This window comes from Amblyomma americanum, chromosome 8, assembly GCF_052857255.1.
Source record: "Amblyomma americanum isolate KBUSLIRL-KWMA chromosome 8, ASM5285725v1, whole genome shotgun sequence".
NCBI lineage: Eukaryota > Metazoa > Arthropoda > Arachnida > Ixodida > Ixodidae > Amblyomma > Amblyomma americanum.
The window spans coordinates 36,504,367-36,519,836 of record NC_135504.1 but is presented as its reverse complement, the minus strand read 5'-3'; the positions used below and the strand labels follow the sequence as shown (position 1 = coordinate 36,519,836).

Here is a 15,470-nt window from a genome sequence, read left to right as displayed (position 1 = left end):
CTTCCGACTGTTCAAAGCCGTCATGAAGGTCCGGCTGCACTCCATGCTGGAGGCGACACTTGCTCTACATCGTGTTTCTTGTTTCTCATTTCTCGGCACCTGCTTGCGAAGGCGGCCTGGTAGTGGTGGTGGAAAATGTATTTACTGGTCACGTTGTGGGGGACTTTGGTCTGGGAGTGAAGCCCTTAGTCCAGGCCCTCAACGGCCCTAGTGGCCGCCACAACCCGGACGACCAGCTGGCGCAGGGCAAGCTCCCTGCCACATTCGGAACGGGAATGGCCCGGCAGGTCGAGACGGTGTGAAATAGTTGCATGCTCCCCGCATAGCGGGCCATTGTCTCTGTAGCGGATAGGATAAAGGCGGTGGTACTACGCCAGTAAAGATAACCGCTGGTATTCAAGGGTACCAAAGTGGATTCCAAGAGAAGGCAAGCATAGCAGTGTGCAGCAGAAAGTTTGGTGGGCGGATGTACGATGGTTGCGAAACATCGCACATCGGCACAATATCGTACAAGGTTGTACGTTGAAGCTATGTTGAAATTATTAAACAGGCACGCATGAACACCATTGGCCATAGCTACCTCGAGCCACATGTTGCTTATGCTTCGCGCTTCATATTCACTGTCTGTGATATCACTCGCTTTGATTCACGCCGTCATTATAACATCTAAAGTACAGCCTGTCGTTTTGTGATTGTTGCCGTTCTGTATTCACCACTCACTACCTTCTTTGAGCGTAGCTTTCTCTATTCCGTGGTTGCAACTCAACAGTAGGGATAAAGAATAAAGGATGCAACGCAGCTCCGTATGTCATGTTGTGTCCTTATTCAAAGTAACAGCACGCTTTCTTAAGCTCCCTGCGACAGTGGGGCCTGTAGTAATTTTGCTAGTAGACTGTAAACAAAGGACTCCGGTTGTGGCAGTTTAGGGAGTACTCTTGCATGTATTGTCATTACCGCGGGTGACTTCTATATATTCTGTGTCATATTGCAGGTGGCAGCTCCAGTTTCCCATCAGGCTCATGCATTGCTCGATATCGACGCTGTTGGAGGGGGCGTCGAGCAGCCCAGCCAGCTCCCAGCATCAATGACTTCGTTACATGGGTGTGAGGCGCGACGCCGACGCACCTCCGAACTGCCCCGTCTACTCCGCCAATTGCGGGCGGAAGAGAGGAGGGCGCCTCAGGTGAGGAAAACGGTGGCCGTGATTGGCCGTGATTGGCTCTTGCCTTTCGATGGCATCGCAGTTATTTATGATGCAAAAAAAGTATAGGTGTGCTTAAGCCTTCTTTCGCGCCGAAATGCGAAAGCATGCATTTCGATTTCTGTTGTCTCTAATCACGGATGTAACTATTCATGGATGGCATCTACTTGATTATTTAAAATGGACAGCCAAGTAATTTGCACTAAATTTGTATCTTATTAACACTTATTAGTCAATGACTAATAGTTATTAATTGTTTTCCAATTGTTTCATTAATATTTGGGGCGTGCAATTCTTGCTTAACCAATTTCGTGAATTTCTCGGTGTAGCTAGCAACATAATTGCCTTTAGCAAAAAATCCACACCTTTTGTACAAACCGACGGCCAAACATTTGTGGACAAGATTAGGTGAAAACGTAATCGTTACACTCATTCATGCATTAAAATTACGAAGTGCTATAACCTGCACCGTAATGTGCAGAACTCGGCGAAAGCTGTTGCCATCTTGGTGGCTGTCCCTTTAGAATGCCTACAGTAAAACAGTAAAGTCTGAGACCTGGATGTTTTGTGCCAAAACCTGTGCTACTACAGTGCGCAGTCATGTTATGGTCACGTGTGCGGATATCGACTGTGTAGGCATGCACATTAAACATCCGCCGGGACGGGCTCCTTATAAGAGCTCTTGCAGCAAAACCCGCAACTAAAAATCTGGTGTGTGTACCTAAGGCTGATGTCCTTCTTAAAGATTCTGAGATTTATCCTTTCGCTTCGCGGAGGGAATTATGCTGTGTGTGTTCTCTTCAGGCAGTGAAGAACGTCGTAGTTGTAAAGATGCCCAGAAATATCCGTGCACCGCTCTTTTTCTATATCGGTTTGACTGAAATACCGCTAACAAAACCTTGATTTCTGCTCTCGATAAGCGACTTATATACTGCTGATGGTCATCAGTAAGACGAACATGGAATCGTGTACATAGATTGGCTACTGACCCCGAGGTTGTGAGATATTGGTTGTCCTCCTTTGTCTTTCTGTCCATGCCACCAACGCACGTTTTCCTTTCGTTCGGGTGCCTTGTCATTGTGAAACTGGTCTATCAGGGCAAGCGCAGCTACAGAGAGTGCCAAATCCTTCACTGCATGAGCTTTTTTTATCGATAACACGCACGCTCTTCAGCGCAGCCGTGGCAAAGAAAAAGTTGGAGATGCCCACTGTCGGGATGAGGTTCAGAGCTGCCTCATCCCAGGCACTGAAGAGCAGCTGAAGTTGTGCATGTTGTTCGAGGCATTTAATGGCTACGTCGACAAGGTTGATATATATCGCAGTGATATGGCGGAGGCTCATGTTAAGATTCACCTTGTGCAGGCTGGCCAGTGGGGAACCCCACTGAGTTGTGTGAAATACCAGCGTCGCGTGCGGACGGCCGAGGAGGAGGAGGTATTCACGCCCCCCCCCCCCCTGCTTCGATGCACTTCTCGGTGAGTGGGTGATCATTGTCTAGAGAGGGGGAACTGCTGGTGGCGGCGGCGTTCAGCCGTTAAGCACACATGCATCTCGGGCAGACCAGGCTAAATGACGTGAACTTTATATTTCTCAGCTGATCTCGGTCCCTCAGCACACTTAGCAAAACAAATTTTTAGTATTTTGTTTATGAAAGTGTCTGCACCCTGATAAGGATTGTCGCCAACATGTGCCTTACACTATTGAGTGCTCTCTTTCATGGTCAGTTTCGGCAAGTTCGAACAAATGCCTATGACTCCGTAACAGGTCATACCAGGAACTGCAGTAGGTATGCGGGTGGCATTTTACTTCTTGGCGATAACATTAGCATGTCCGCTAAGGTCTGTCTGGCTGCCACTAGTTACCTATTTTCTTCCGAGCCTACATCACCTTAGTGTTAGCCAGTGATTGAAAAAGATAGAAGGCTTAGAAAGCAAGAGGAAATGTAGTGCATAGCAAATGTACTGCCTTCTGGTGCCGAAATAAGAGGATAATTGAGGCTTTTCTGCCTCTTAAATACTGTGTAACGTTAACTAAAGTGACCTACAGAATCGAACGAAGAAGGTATGTGATCACGCTCTGCTATCTACGCGTGCTTCCTTGTCTCAACTACACTGTACGAAGCACATATATGTTAAAATTATTAAACAGGCAAGAATGAATGCCATTCACCACAATTACAACGATCAACATTTCGCTTATGGTTCTCATTTCTTATTCAGTGGCTGTAATATCACTCGCGTTGACTCATGCATTCATTAGCAGCTGAAGTATGCCTGTTGTTTCTTGAGTGTGACTGTGCTGTCTTTCCTGCTTGCTGCATTCTTTGAGCGCAGCTTTCTCTAATTCATGGTTGCAGCATGACAGTTGGGATACAGAATAAAGGACACAACATAGCCTTTTATATTGCATCCCTTATTCTGTGTCCTGTCTGTTGCAATGTAACCATGGAATACAGAGTACAACTCGCACAACAAGTTTTGCAGCTTTCTCACACCTACGCGGTGGAGGCTTTCGAATCCTCATTGTGCAGACCTCTCGAAGTTGGAGCCCACCACGTGAAATGGATGCTTCGCGCTTGGATGGATAGATGGATAAGGCTGAACCCTTTAAATCGTGCGGTGGTTCAAGCCACCTGGCCATGACTTGTGAAATGTTACTCTTGTTTTGATTTTAGCCACCAATCAGATAACCTTCGCTTGGTTACTTCTACCCGCTTAGAATCTGAGCAACAGACAAGAGTAACAATGACACCTTGTGGGAGAGGGAAGTCAATAAAGTGTTCGAAGTAACAGCCTCAAAATAACAGAGCGCGTTTTGAAGCGCACTGTAAGGGTGTGCTCTACATTAATTTCGGCAAATGGGTGTAAAGAGGGGAACGTGGCCATGGCAGTTTAGGAAATACTCTGACATGTGTTGTCAATTACTGTGGCTGACCGCTGTTCTGTGTCATATTGCAGGAGGCTGCTTCGGTCTCCCGTCAGGCTCATGCATTGCTCGATGCCGACTGCAATGGAGGGGGCCTGGGGCAGCAGCACAGCGAGCTCCTGCCGTGCCTTTGTCACGTGGGTGTGAGCTGGGACGCCGTCCTACTTCCCAACAGCGCCGTGACCACATCGGGTTGCGTGTGCGGGAAAGGTACGTGTCCCAGTTGAGGAGGAACAGGAGGTCTGATACCAGAGTTGCGCCTGTGATTTGCCCATCCCCTTCCATGACAACGGAGTCATTTTAACAGGCAAAAAAATTACAATTGATTAACCGCAGGATACGGGCAGTGATATTAAAAAACAGTTTGGTTTATGGTAGCTTAACGTCCCAAAGCGACTCAGGCTATAAGGGACGCGTAGTGAAGGGCTGCGGAAATTTTGACCTCATGTGGTTCTTCAACGTGCACCGACATCGCGCGGTACCCGGGCCTCTAGAATTTCGCTTCCATCGAAATGCGACCGCCGCAGTCGGGAGCCAACCCGCCTTTTTTGTGTTGTAAATTGTGGGGCTTAATATCCGAAGGCGACACACTACCGACAATGAGGGTCACCCAAGTGGAGGGCTCCGGATTAATTTTGATCACCTGGGATTCGTTAACATTGCGGTGACATTGCACAGCAAAAGGGCCGTTTTGTACTTGGCCTTCATCGCAATGCGGCCGCGACTAACAGCATTGGATCCTGCGATCTTGGGATCAGTAGCCGACGGCCAAAGCCACTGAGCCACTGCGGCGGGTTCAGTGATATGCGCTAGCTGGTGCGTGAAGTGATTAACGCAGCGACGTCACACATCACGGTTATGCTCATGTTATGGGGAACTTAACGAGTCCCTTATAGCCTGACAGAAATTGGCTGGTCATGCATTTGGGCCCCGTACTGCACAGCGCATTAGCGGGCAGCGTGCCGAGAACGTTTGTCGTCTACTCGATCTGTCAGTGCATACAGGCAGCGTTCCGAACATGAGTCTGGGCTTCATTTATTGCCTTCCTGCAACGCGACTAGTGTGTCTTGTTTTGGCAGTTTTACCATCACTAAAGCGGTCGCAAGTGGTGAGGCGCAGGCACACCGCTGCTAACCCTTACAAAAATTCTCTATAAACAGTCTAGAGACTTCTTATAGACTCTGTTGCCTTCCTATAGCTATTCCTTTTTGCACGGCCGTAAATCAGTGCTATAGTTATAGGCTGTCTGTAGGATTTGTATTGCCTATAAAATGTCGTGGGATTGTCCATGGAGAGTTATAGTTTATAGACAGAAATTTATGAACAGTCTATAGAGTGCCTAAAGAAATTTTTGCAAGGGATCCGTGGCTTTACTGAATCATGCTACCAGAAATAAGCGAGAGCCTCCTCTCACGAACCCCTGTGTGCGCACGCACACGTGCTTTCACCTCACCACCTTTGCCTGCTCCCCTTCTCCGCCTTCCACCTTCACTTTCCCTTCATACCTTCCATTTTCCATACGGAACCGGGGAACTGTGAGAAAATATCGGTTAAATGTGGGTATAACTGCAGAATTGCATTAGAATTGAATGTGCAAGCATTTACTGACAGCCTGCTTGAAGCATCTGTGCACTTTTTTGGTGCACAATGGCTTGCAATGGTTTTTTGACTGAGATGGTGGTATGATGCGTTTATATTGTATAAGAAAATATAATTTAAAACAAAACATGCTTCATGAAGGCTTGGATTTGCATCATAGTGCGCGACTGATGCTTATTTTCTTTACTATGATAGCATATGGATAAGTGTAGTAAAATATGTCAAGGAGAGGGTGTCTGTACTTTCCTGTAATTGTGTCTAAGGTAATGTACTAAGAACTGTGGTAAAATAGATTCACATTGTACCATACAGTGGCATATCACCTGCGCTAAGTAAGATTAGCGTGCAGATTGTGTTGTTGTCAGTTAAGTAATTGTAATTTTATTATTTCATCAACTAGCACATCAAAGTCTGTACCTGTTCGCTTTAGTAAGTAGCTGTAGTTAACAGAGTAGTCTATCTGTATATACACGGCACATATGCATAAACACACCACCCACAGTACTATTATATCGTGTAGGACGACTCGAGCTTCACGGCGGACGACGTGCAGAAGCTGAGCTTCCACCACTGCCGCACGTACGCCCGGTGTGCAAGAAGCGTGAGTGCCGCAGCGACCGTGTACTACGCTCAACTGGCCACATTGCACGCAAAGCACCACATTGCCAGTAAGGTGGACATGTCCAGCTCTGCCAGCAAGTAGTCCGGGGGCAGCAGTGACACAGTGTCGTGCACCGTCCAGTACGTGGAGGCCATCAAAGTGCGGGAGGGGCTGCAGGCCACCATGTACTTCGTCTGGAGGGGGAGCTTCTCCACTGTGCCTGCATTCCAGTTCCGGTGAGTCTGGAGGCATACCATTCATTCACTCCATTCATTCATATAATTTGTCAATCGTAAGTGATAATTGGGTCCTTCTCATAGGCTGCATAAATGTTCTGTCTATGTTTGACGCATCTGGTAGATAAATGGTTAGGTAATGATTTGTTAGATAATGATAAAATTGGTTAAATGATGATAAACGTCGCCAACGGGGGCCCCGCAAGGCCACACAGACAAAGGCGCAGGCCGAAATCTGTGCATGTGTGCCGGAAAACGGCTGTGGCCTGTAATGAGTGTCACGATTGGGCGCGGTGGCGGCAAGGAGTCCGGGATGGAAAGGACACCGGGCACCCAGTAAAAAATTCCTGTTCCCTGGTTGTTCTCACGCCACCAAACCACCCACCTAGCCCTGACAAGAGAGCGGGAAGAAGCCCAGACGGTGACCCTCGAGTGGAGCACCCGCCGAACGGGGGAGGAACGGCTAGCCCGAGAGTCCATGGTATCCGCCAGCAACCTGCCGAGAATGCCGGCGTGACAAGGGACATGGAAGAGTGCGAGGGGTGTGCGCGACGCCACTGATGTTAGTGTGGCCTTTATGTGATCCACAGCCGAATCGTGCGGTTGCATGCGGCTGGTGCCGAAAGGAGCGACAGAAAATCGGTATATAAATGCACCGGCGCCGTTACCCTTAGGGAACGGACGTACTCCACCACCTCCGTAAAAGCCACCGCCTCCGGGGGCTACGGACCCGATGCACCGTCGACCCGAAAACGGCCGACCGCCCGGAGGTCCCCGCGCGATCTGAACGCCACAAAAGGTGCGCCTGCAGCTACAGAGGTGTATGCGCCATAAATGTAGACGTAATGCGCCGGCGACAACGCCAGAGCCATCGCCCCAACCACGTCCAACCGACGGCGCGAGAAAGCCACGACCTCCGAGGGATGCCGCGCGGCAACATCAAACGGCTGCTGGACCTCGACAGCTCGGACTAACCTTGTCCCAAAAGTGACGTCTCGCTGATGGGAAAAGAGGTCCAATTCCGCGTTTAATCTTTCGAGGTCTATCGCTAATGGAGGGGCGTGCATAAGGATCTGCAACGCCCACGTGCTCGTCGTGGAATAGGTCCTCGCCAAAGCCAGCAGCGGGCACCTCTGCACAGACGCGAGGCGAGCGCAAAGACCCGAATGAGGACACTCAGTCCACCAGACGGGCGAAGCGTATGCGAGGGTCGGGACCGCGACCTGGCGGTAAAGCGCCCTCAGACGGGCAGGCGCCGGTGTGCGGAAAACCCGCAAAAAAGTCTTAAGGCGGGCGGAGAGCGTCTCGGCACGCTCCTTGAGTCTTTCCGCATAGGGAATGAATGAGAAGGTGCGGTCAAAGACGACGCCCAGCACCTTGGAAGCGCGTCTGAAAGGCAGGCGCGCACCGTCACTGCGAACTGCGGGCACGGTGGGCCCCATTCCCCTCCTGGGGGGAGAAAAAAAGCACATGCGTCTTTTCCCGTGATATGGTGATTCTCGCATCCCTCGCCCACGCAGCGACTCGACCGAGAGCATCATCCGCCAAACACTTAAGCTCCTTTCTGTTGGATCCAGGCACAAGGACGACAACGTCATCCGCATACGCCTGGAGCGGCACACCCTCCGGCATGCGCACTGCCAACAGGCCGCGCAATACAGTGTTTCACAGCAGGGGAGACAGCGGGGAACCCCGCGGGCTGTAAAGCGCGGGCCGCAGCAGCAGCGGCCCGCGCCGGGAAGCGCGAGCTAGAGAGCAACCAGACAGCCAGGCAGGAGCTCGGGAACGCAGCCCGAGGCACCTACCCCCGCCCCGTGTGAAGCTTAATAGTCGCCAATCGGTGGCGTGGAGACGCCTTCAAACAGGCGTCTACCCGCGCCCAATATTAATTAAACATATTATCCCGGAAATTGAGGATGACAAATGAGAGAAATGTGGAGCGAAAGGGACCCTCGATCATATTATTTGGGAGTGCACACAATCTCCTGGCAGGGCGAACTGAATAGATTGTAGAGACGCCTAGGTGACCTTGCTACGTAGCTCGTACCCTGAGCGCCAGCTCCTCACCCTCCAACTGGCTGAAGAGGCCGTCGGGATTCGGGAAATCCAGGCCAGCATCTCACATGGCGACCCTGTCCACCCCAATCCCTCCTGGCCCTCATCTCTCGACTGAGAGGGAGAGCTGGATGGTAGGATGAGGTCGTCTTCTTCCGCCTTGAAAATGGACTTTCAGCCACTCCCTCTATTTCTGCCCCTTCCCGTAAGGAATGAGAGAACTGTGAGAAAATACCGGTGAAATGTGGGTGTAACTGCGGGACGAGCGCTTGCTGACGGATTACTTCACCTTTCCTCTCAAATTGTTATATACTGATAGCTCCGTTAAAAAGAGCACGGATTCTATTGAGGCCCTTATTTATTCTGCTTATTTTCTTCCTCTTTTTTTTCGCCAAGCTGAATTGGACAACTTAGAATGTTCTTGTGGACTAGTTGGTTGATTCCAATAAAAGGTAGAACTGCGCGAATAAGACTGGGTAGGAGAAGATAGAAAGGAATGCGTTTTGGTTTCTATCTTTTCTGCCCTGTATTATTTGCGCAGTACTACCTTTCATAACTCCTATCTACGCGTTCATGCGTGAAATCTACGGTGTGCACATCTATGTATATATCAGTTGTAGGCTGATCAATACAGTATAGCGCTTTGTTATCTAGACTAGCTTGGGCCTGGATTATCCAGGTGAAGGTGGCTTTGCAGATGCCGGATGCATAACCCATCATTCAGGAGCTCGACAGTGCTGACGCACACGTATTGTTAAGAAAATATGGTGCGCGCTGCCAAACACAGATGTCTCCAAAGAAGAAATAAGAAGAAATAGCCCTCGCTATCGTACCTGTCGGTACGTCTTCTCCACATTTATTTCCGCTTGGCTGTTCGTTTCACCGGGGCCATTCTTTCTTACGATCTGTGACTGTGCCACGGGCCGCTGTTTTTAGAGCACTTTTCTCAGCGAACGATAGCGAACGTGTTCGTCTGATTCTCGCAGCCGGTGCTCGCAAGACACCAGCAACTTCCGACGGACCCAGGCGCTGGAGATTTCAGCTTGGGGACTCATTTATCACGCATCATTTGAAAGTAAATGATTGCGGTCTGCCCCATGCTAGCCTAGCTTTGTGAGTAAACAAACATTCATACGCTCGTTTCGCTGCGCTTGTCTCTCGATGCATTCACAGTGAGGCTGACCAATTGATCAACGTCAAACAACGCTCAGGCCTTCTCTGCTTCCGACTGTTCAAAGCCGTCGCGAAGGTCTGTCTCTACTCCATGCTGGAGGCGGTACTCGCTCTACATCGTGTTTCTCATTTCTCGGCACCTGCTTGCGAAGGCGACCTGGTAGTGGCGGTGGAAAATGTATTTACTGGTCAGGTTCGCGGGTACTTTGGTCTAGGAGTGGGGTCCTCAGTCCGGGGCCTCAACGGCCCTCGTGGCCGCCACAGCCCTGGCGACGAGCTGATCAACCAGGCCTGGCGACCGCAGGACATGCTCCCGGCTACAATCGGAACGGGAATGGCCCGGCATGTCGAGATGGCTTGAAATAGAGTTGCATGCTCCCCGCATAGCGGGCCATTGGCGCTGTAGCGAGTAGGGTAAAGGCGGCGGTAGTGCGCGAGGCAAGACAACCGCTGGTCCTTAAGGGTAACGGAGTAGATTCCTAGAGAAGGCAAGCGTAGCAGGGGCGGCAGAAGGTTAGGTGAGAGGATGTACGATGGTTGTGCAACAACATTGTACATGCAACAATGTTGTACGATGCAGCTATGTCGAAATTATTAAACAGGCACGCATGAACACCATTTGCCACAGCTACCTCGAGCCACACGTAGCTTATGCTTCGCGCTTCTTATTCACTGTCTGTGATATCACTCGCATTGATTCACGCAGTCATTATAACATCTAATGTACAGCCTGTCGTTTTGTGATTGTTGCTGTTCTGTCTTCACCGCTCGCTGTCTTTTTTGAGCGTGGCTTTCTCTTTTCCGTGGTCACAGCTCAACAGTAGGGATACAGAATAAAGGACAAAAAGCAGCTCCGTATGTCATGTTGTGTCCTTATTCAAAGTAACAGCACGCTTTCTGAAGCGCCCTGCAACAGCGGAGCCTGTAGTAATTTTGCTAGTAGACTGTAAACAGAGGACCCCGGCTGTGGCAGTTCAGGGAACATTCCTGCATGTGGTGTCATTACCGCGGCTGACTGCCATTCTGTGTCATATTGCAGGCGGCAGCTCCGGTCTCCCGTCAGGCTCATGCATTGCTCGATATCGACGCCGTTCTAAGGGGCCTCGAGCAGCAGCCCACCCAGCTCCTAGCTGCCATGCCTTCGTCACGTGGGTGTGAGCCGCGACGCCGACGCACCTCCCAACCGCCCCGTCTACTCTACGGGTTGCGGGCGGAAGAGAGGAGGGTGCCTCAGGTGAGGAAAAGGGTGGCCGTGATTGGCCGTGATTGGCTCTTGCCTTTCGTTGACATCACAGTTATTTATGAAGCAAAAAAAAGTAAAGGTATGCTTAAGCCTTCTTTCACGCCGAAATGCGAAAGCATGCATTTCGAGTTGTGTTGTCTTTAATGACGGATGTAACCAATCATGGATGGCATCTAAGTAATTATTTAAAATGGACAGGCAAGTAATCTGTACTAAATTTGTTACTGATTAACACTTATTAGTCAATGTTTATAATTAGTTTTTAATTCTTGTTCAATTATTTTCATTAATATTTTGGGCGTGCAATTCTTGCTTAACCAATTTCGTGAATTTCTTGGTACCTTTTGTACAGGCCGACGGCAAAACATTTGCGGACAAGATTAGGTGAAAACGTAATCGTTACACGCATTCATGCATTAAAATTTCAAAGTGATAAGCCCTGCACCGTAATGTGCAGAACTCGGCGAAAGATGTTGCCATCTTGGTGGCTTTCCCTTTAGAACACCTATAGTAAAACAGTGAAGTCTGAGACCTGGATATTTTGTGCCAAAACCTGTGCTACTACAGTGCGAAGTCACATGACGGTCACGTGTGCGGATGTCGACTGTGTAAGCGTGCACATTAAGCATCCGCCGGGACGGGCTCCTTATAAGAGCTCTTGCAGCAAAACCCGGAACTAAAAATCTGGTGTGCGTAGCTAAGGCTGATGTCCCTCTTAATGATTCTGACATTTATCTTTTCGCTTCCTGGAGGGAATTATGCTGTGTGTGTTCTCTTCGGGCTGTGAAGAACGTCGTAGTTCTAACGATGCCCAGAAATATCCGTGCACCGCCCTTTTTCTATTTCGGATTCACTGAAATACCGCGAACAAAACCGTGATTTCTGCTCTCGATAAGCGACTTATATACTGCTGATGGTCATCAGTAAGACAAACATGAAATCGTGTGCATAGATTGGTTGTCCTCCTTTGTCTTTTGCCACCAAGCACGTTTTCCTTTCGTTCGGGTGTCTTGTCATTGTGAAACTGGTCTATCAGGGCAAGCGCAGCTACAAAGAGTGCCAAATCCTTCACTGCATGAGCTTTTTTTTTCGATAGCATGCGCGCTCTTCAGCGCAGCTGTGGGATATAAACATTTAGAGATTCCCGCTGTCGAGATAAGCAGAGCTGCGGGAAAAGAATCTACGGATACGCAAGAGCTTTCCTCACAAATAGAACGGCTACAATAGGGCTCGGGGAAATAAGGTCCAAGAGCTTTCAAACACCTAATAAGGGAACGCCGCAAGGGTCAGTGATTTCACCCATCCTCATTGACATAGCAATGGTTAAGCTCGCTAGACAGCTAGAAACCATACAAGGCATAAGTCATGCAATGTATGCGGACGACATCACTGTGTGGATCACGGAGGGCTCACTCAGCGAAAAGGAAGCGAAACTGCAGGCTGCTGCAATGTGCGTAGAAAAATATGTTAGAGACAGGGGCTTGGCTTGCTCGACGGAAAAATCAGAACTACTAAGGGTCTGGCGAGGTAAACTCAACCGATCTGCACCGGAAACAAAAAAACTAAAACTAAATGTTTATCTGGAAGGGCAACTCATAACGGAAAGAACAACCATCACAGTATTAGGGATGTGGATTCAATCCAACCAAAGGTGCACGCAGGCGCTCAGACTAATACAGAACTCGGCGATACAGGTCGCCCTCATGATAGCCAGGGTCTCTAGGAAAACACACGGCATGCGGGAGAGTGACACACTTAAGCTTGTAAAGAGCCTAGTGGTTAGCCGAATTACATACAGCATACCGTACTACAACTGCAACAGAGCAGAAATAAAGCTAGCGGACATGATACTTAGGAGAGCATACAAAACAGCGCTACACCTACCGCAATCAACCTCGACGGAGAAGCTAATGGTTCTAGGTCTGCATAACACCTTTGAGGAGCTAAGGGAGGCCCAACTCGTAGCTCAGCTCCAGAGGCTAAAAAAGACCAAAACTGGGACCGAGCTGCTCAAAAGATGCGGCTACGAGGTTGCACTGTCAGAGATAGAAAGATCAAAATGAATACCCGGTGAACTCCGGCAAACAATTAGGGTAGCACCAATTCCCAAAAATATGGATCCGAACCTGCACAAAGAGCGACGAGAGGCTAGGGCACACTATGTGCAACAGAACCTAGCCAACAATGAAAACATTACGTACACTGATGCGGCTGCATACGAAAGAACTAGACAACATAACAGAAATAGAGCGGTTGCAACGGCAATTAATCATGAGCTCAAAGAAATAGCCAGCGCAACTATCAAGGATGGCACGATTGAGGAGGCCGAAGAGGCTGCCATTGCCCTAGCGGCGGCAGAGGGCTACCGTGCTCAAAGGTCCCTAATAATTCTAACAGACTCGCAAACAGCGTGCAGAAACTAAATGAATGGCAAAATAGGGGGGACAGCGCTCCACATCCTAAAGACAGCCAAATTACCGCCGAAGGAACAATAATTGCTACACATAATAATGTGGGTACCGGGACACACAGGCATCGCGGGGAATGCCGAGGCGGATAGGAGAGCTCGAGAGCTTACAAACCGAGCCTCCAACCAAACCAGCCTCGAGCAGCCTGACGCGGAACCAGTGCCCTTAGCATACTCAGAAATTCTGAATTACTATAAGGGGGTCAGAATTAGACATCCCCCACCTCACAAAAATCTCCACCAGCAGGAAGCGGCCTGTTGGAGAGAACTACAAATGGGAACTTTCCCGAATCTAAACATACTGAGCAAGATCCATCCAGGGCTATATAGCAGCAAATACCAATGGTGCGAGGACAAAGCCACAATAATTGATATAACGTATTGTGAAAAGAGGACAAATGCGGCTGCAATAAACAGAATCTCGAGTACGGAGCAGTGGGAGAGGATGCTTTCCAGCGAGGATCTGGCGGTCCAGGCAGGACTGGTCCGGAAAGGCTACCTGGCGGCAAGACTCAGTGGGGCCCTGGACTAAGGGCTCCAACCCTGCCACAAGAGCCACAGACCACATCAAAAGATGTGAAGAGTGTCTCTACACCGAGACCCACCCATATATTTCTATGATTAAAGTTATTACTAGTACTTCCCCATCTAAATTTCTTCTTTCACAGGTCTGGCCTGGCAGCTTCCCCACTGTGCCCTTCTTGTGCCGAACCTGAGACAATAGATCACTTCCTGCTGTTCTGCCGCCGCTTCTCTCATTTGAGGAAGCGTCTTTTGCAAATTCCATTTCATCATCTGGCCTTGCCTGTGTCCTCCGCGGTTGTCCTTCCATTGGCGCTTCTTTGCTAGGACGAAGCGACAGGAGTGTGCGCTCTGCTGTTCAAAATTTTCTTCAAGAAACGCAGTGACTCCCATTATAATTTCTTTTTCCCGCTCTCAGTCAGTGCGACATTGAAACATTACAGGCATTGTATACTATTATGCACATTAAGCCATTGTCCCGTCTTCGATCTCCATGTTAACAGGGCCCCTGTCCTTTCCTCTTCCAAACTATCAGACTTCATACTATTACCACTCTTTCCCATCAAAACTTTCCTGTATCCAGTAATTAACTGCCTGTGTCTTGGCTACTGCCCCGTAGTGGGTATATGCCAGCAACATCTGAGGCCTTAATTCCGTCCTTCCTTCCTTTCTGCAGTGCCAGTTCTCTGTCGTCCGCATTTTCAAGCGTCTTCAGTCCGAGGCTTTTGCGGTGGATGCCCACCGAGGACCAGGCGGATCCACCCAGGGGACTAAGCCGGCGCCGCCCTTGTCTGAACCTCCGCAAGGACCGTTCACACAGGGTATCCAGGGTGGTGTGTGCCCAAAGGCGACGCATCTGCTCCCTGCCGCCACCAGCACCCACCAATGGCGCAGCCTCCTGCTCCACCAGCAACGGCCACGGTGATGCCATAGCAAGTATCCCCAGCACACGCACCTGGGCTCCCTCCAAAAACGTGCCGGCCGCAGACATCTCCTCGAGGAGGTTCACTCACCTCCGGGCGAAAATAATCGGCACGGCCGCCAGGGAGTACGATGAGGAGTGGCAACGAGCGCTTGACAAAATGTTGTTTGAAGAACTCCGAGATGAGCTGGACCGTTGTGTTGTGTCTGCACTTCATTTATTGCACAACTAAGAACATGGTACAATACTGACACACAACATTGAAGCCATGCCGCCGGCACCACACACACGCCGCGTCAATTCACACACAACACTTCCTCCCTTGTAATTTTTTTACAAGTCCAGTTTCGATGGTGGTCGACGTACCCTCACTGGGCGACCTGCGATAGGATCAGGGAGGCTCACGGGAACTGCTACCCGAGGAGTATTAAATTTGTCTTCTGGTGCACTCACACATGGATCACGTCGAGGTGATGCAGATTTGTTTTCATCTGGAACACAAGCAGGTGATGTCTCGTTGTCCGGG

At 49.6% G+C, this 15,470-nt stretch overlaps 1 protein-coding gene across 1 annotated transcript in view; it reads left to right on the top strand.

The window, feature by feature from the left end:
• LOC144102310 (uncharacterized) overlaps positions 1 to 14,836 on the top strand; it is a 36,936-nt gene extending 22,100 nt beyond the window's left edge. Inside the window, exons 7-12 of the mRNA XM_077635614.1 lie at positions 992 to 1,183; positions 2,564 to 2,676; positions 4,159 to 4,336; positions 6,246 to 6,562; positions 10,830 to 11,024; positions 14,699 to 14,836. The gene's annotated coding sequence lies outside the window, so the exon portion shown is untranslated. The remainder of the gene's footprint in view (positions 1 to 991; positions 1,184 to 2,563; positions 2,677 to 4,158; positions 4,337 to 6,245; positions 6,563 to 10,829; positions 11,025 to 14,698) is intronic.
• The last annotated feature ends 634 nt before the right edge of the window (positions 14,837 to 15,470 follow it).